General features: G+C 33.1%; 1 pseudogene; it reads right to left on the reverse strand.

Annotated features, from left to right (window-relative positions):
- Positions 1-2,458: 2,458 nt before the first annotated feature.
- LOC115987867 lies at positions 2,459-4,551 on the reverse strand (annotated as a pseudogene).
- Positions 4,552-4,822: the final 271 nt, after the last annotated feature.

The raw sequence follows: 4,822 nt of genomic DNA on the forward strand, positions 1-4,822 counted from the left end.
CTCCGGTCCGAGGAGACACAGAATTTAATTTATGAATACATATCAATACTTTAGGGTTCTTTTGCATGCTACAGTATTCTCTCTTCTTTTTCTCGTCCTCTCCTTATGGGGGCTTCTATACATTATATAGGCTTTTCCTGATCATCTGGGTTTTACACTTGTTGATCATCCAAGCCTCTATTTGAGTACCTATTCTATTAGACACCTTTTTCAGTCCTTTGTGAGTTGTGGTACATAAGGTAACACTGTTCAGGGGTCTTCTCCACATTAATGCGGCCAAGAAAATAGCTGCAGTGCATTTAATGTGGTGGTGGCAGCTTTTGCTTAGATATTTTGTGTTTTCTTCCTTTTCATGTGTCTAGGGGATGCGCTTCAGTGGTTTGGACATACCTCTGCTCCGAATTTTCAGTGTCCGAGGAGGGGTTCCTCCTCGGACCCTCTTTCTTTGTCTCCCTTAATAAGGCTTATAATGCAGATCATCTAAGTCACGTTGTCTCCTCAGACTAATTAGTGTTCTCAGACGGCCCAAGGCCCAACTGGTCACTTTGGGCCATAGCCCCCACAATAATTAAATTTAATAATAAATAAAATGAAAAAAGAATTAATTTAAAATTTAAGATTAAAAAATAAATTGTACTTGTACACTTAAAAGAAATTTAATTTTTATTTCTTATTTTGATATTTATGTCATTTTTTTTAGTGTTGATTTTATTCAAATGGTTATAAGTTATATCAATCTTAAACCAGTATATGTATCCATATGTAACTTTCTAAATTAATAATAAATAAAAATATAATACTCTAACTTAATGTAACATTCTAACTTACTAATAAATAAATATAACACCCTAACTTAAAGTAATGTTTGTAATTGTATTGTGTTTTATCCTTTAAGAACACACACACACACACACACATATACATATTATCATTAAAAAAAACATAGATATTAATATTACACATGAAAAAATAATGAATTCAATAATTGAAATGGTTGAAAACAAAATTAAGTCAAAACCTCAATTCATTAATGAAAAAATATCCAAAATTTTGAACTTTAAAAAAAAAAAAAAGGAGTTAAGTAAAGATAGACTTACATAGAAATTTGGACAGATGGATCCTCTTGTATCTAATTTCATGTTTGACAGCAAATTTTGCTTCTAATTAAAGAATATAGATTACATGGAACAAAGCACCAAACAAAAGCCATAATAAATTAAATCCATTATAAAATATTGATGTCAACAACAAATAATCATGTAATAAGAAATTAAAAAATACAAATATATTGCTTGCTATATTGACTTCTAAAAAAAACACTAAAAGGTGTAATCAAATATAGAATTTCAGCCTATTTATCAAACTTGTTGATAAAAATCATATTATATATAATAAAAATGCAACAAATACACAAAATCTATTTAATTTGATGAAAGAAAAAAAAATTACCTGCAAGGTTGTAGGCAGCGCAGAGAGAGGAGAAAGGAAGAATATAACAAATAATTATAAAGTACGTAGTAGAAATAATGAAACACCAAAGAAATGTGTGTATTTATAGTGAAAATTTTAGGTTGTGAAGAAGATGATATGAAGAAAAAGAAGTAGTTTAGGTGAAACTCAATTACTTTTTTTTTTTTTTTTTTTTTAACTTTATTATTAGGAAAAAGATGACATAAGATGCAAATTTATCCACCAAAAAAAAAAAAAAAAGGAAACCTAGGGAAAAAAAAATGCAAATTCTATCTTTTTTTTTTCCTTTTACGTTTTACAAAGAAATATAGGAAAAAAAAATACAAATTTGATCTTTTTTCTTTTACATTTTTTTATCTCTCTTTTTTATTTAAATTCTATTCTTAGGTAATTATATTCTATTGATTTTAAACTTTGTTGATAACATTTTAGATAGACACAACTGTTATAGTTGTAAATCCAATACTACCTTATTTTATTACTTGATTTGTCATATTTATCCAAAAAATATGCATATATCTATTTTTAAAATCTAAAAATTTATTAAAATTTCTGTAATTTAGTGAAGCCATATAACACAATCACAGCATCTAAGCCCAACTTTTATTATATACAATATAATATGATATGATATGATATATATCTATATATATATATATATATATTTTAGATTAACATTGAAAAGAGAAATATGATGCACAATAAGTGGATCAAACATATTTTGATAATATTACACTATTATCTAGCAACTGAGAGATTTCCAGCTGACCAAAGGACAATTATTACATAATATTATTCAATTCAATAACTGGAGAGTACCGGGACAAGGGCCGGGGTTCAAGTCTCCAGAAGGAAGTTTCACACACATATACACATAGATTAGGTTAGAGTAGAATTTCTATCTTGTAAAAAAAAAAAAAAAGTTAAAAAAAAATAGAGAGTGACGTGCCGCCTTTGGTCCTTCTTTAAGCCCATGGTAGCCGACTAGCTAAGCCATGGACCAAGTAACTCCCATGTTACCCAAATCTTGATTCAAACTCAAGGCATTCCAAACAGCACTAGACCCATCAACAATGTTATTCTTGCATGGTGGCTGACCTGCATGCTCAGCATCACACCCATTCACAGAGTCATACTCATCTACCACTTTAGCCGTCACACTCTTCCCATTGCTAGCCGTAATCCTTGTCATCTTCCCACACCGCGACCCATGATTATATCACCTTGTTGATAAGGCCACCACTTTTTCTGAGTTATTGTGGTACTTTTTCGTCACACTTCGATGGGCCACCACCGTCTCCGCCTTTGCTAAAATCGTTGAGTGTGAGCAGGGGCGTAGCCAGGAATTTTTACATGGGGGGCCGATTCAAACCATGAAGGTTGAAATCGACAACGATGAGTATCATCGTTGTATGGATAGTCTATATTTTTAGGTTGATATGGACCTTCTTTGAGATAAGTTCGTTAGATTTCATCTTGTTTGTTGATAGGGAATTCACATATTTGTTTATGTGATCCTGGATCACGATCTATCTCTTCAGATTGAATTCTTGAACATTTGGAGGGGTCAGAGTGTTCATCAAGTATTGAAGTATCAACATTTGTTTCTACAGCCACAGGTGTCCTAATTTTTGAATTGCTAACATATTTTTTCTTAAAGAATGTATCAATTATTTTTCATTTGCTCATAATTCTTTTAGCTTTAAGAATATGACTCAAAAATTAACCTGAAAAGAAGTTTAAAAAATAAAATTTTAATTAGAAATTTTTACTTATTTATATGGATGTTATTCATACTCAAGAAAAAACAAAATTTCCAATATAGTTTAAACATACAATCCATTTTTAATACGACTTTAATTAATAATAAGCCCTCAAAAAAAAACAAAAATTAAACACACAAGTATTGGTACACAACATAAACCAAACAATTTAACAACACCACGGCCATATGATATCTAACTAATCAAAAATAGGTAATAAATCAAAATAATTTTACCTTAGAAACTTTGTCTTCACAAAGTGCAAAGATGGGTCACCCGTGTGGCAATGCGTACTGCCTCTGTCTGACTGCCTCCAACTTTAGATCTTCCCTTCAAGACTCATTACAAACAATCTCCCATGCTTTCAATCATGTATTTCTCTAAAAATCTATGAAAATATAAAGAGCATGTGAATATTTAGGTGTAGATAGTTGAGAAAAAAAAAAAAAAAAAGACACTAAAAAGAGATGAATGTCTAATGCTTAAGAAAGAGAAGAAAACTCACCAGTCACCAAGTTCCAAAACTAAAGCTGATGAAGAAAGAAAAAATTGGTCAAGATTTTTTTTTTTTTTTTTTTTGGAACTGTGAGTACAGAGGACTGGAGTTTTGGGGGCTGGTAGGTGGGCAACGGTACCGGTGGAAATGAAAGTGTATCAAAGAAGACAAAACAAAAGAATAAGAAGTAAAGAAAGGGATTCCGTGGGTCAGTGGGTGGATTTTTTGAGATGAAGAGAAAGTGAAGTTTTGTTTTTTGTGTTTGGACTTGAGCGGGCCAGCTTGTTTTATTTGGAGTACATAAGGTGATAAGGCCTAAAACTAAAGCTGGGCTTGGGAGAATAGTTGAGAGTGGGCCATGGGGGGGGGGGGGGGCCGACTGTCCAATATTGGGGGGGCCCAATTTTTTTTTCTACCTACTTTAATGGAAAAAAAAATTTGCAGGGGCCGGGCCCCGCCAAGCCACTATGTGGCTCCGCCCTTGAGTGTGAGTCGGGCTTGCGTGGAGGACGTCAATGGGGGTGAGCATCTGTACTAAGGGTATGAGTTGCCCCTGCACTTAAGGGTACCAGAGGACTTGCAGTTTTGGCTTGGAGATGGTGAAGAGCCACCTCCACCTCCACCTCCACCTCCAGAGCATATGTGGGTGCCAACGTCGAGGTCGTCGTTGCACTTGCCATTGATACAAATCAGCTGGCCGTTGCAGTCATTGAGGGTTTTGCATGGGCCATTGCAGGAGGAAATGGCACGTGCAGGGAGAGGGAGGGAGATGATATTGAAGATTAGGAAAAGAGGAACTAACAGAAGTACTATATTTGCCATTTGAGAGAAATATGTTGGACTAAGAGGTTGTGGAGGAAGAAGAAGAGAGTTTCCATGTATATATAGGTAATACGTCCGTTTTATAGTATTTCATTGTAAATCACAATTTTCTTTATTATTATTTTTTAATAACTTTAGTTATTTTACGTTAGGTATGAAAAAAGAATATATAAAAATTTATGATCTGTGGGTCGGCATAAGGTTGAAAATAAAAGGTGGGATAGATGATTTTTGTTTAGACAGCAAATTCCGTTCCCAATGGAGTTATCGA

The sequence above is a fragment of the Quercus lobata genome, chromosome 1, assembly GCF_001633185.2.
Source record: "Quercus lobata isolate SW786 chromosome 1, ValleyOak3.0 Primary Assembly, whole genome shotgun sequence".
Lineage (NCBI taxonomy): Eukaryota > Viridiplantae > Streptophyta > Magnoliopsida > Fagales > Fagaceae > Quercus > Quercus lobata.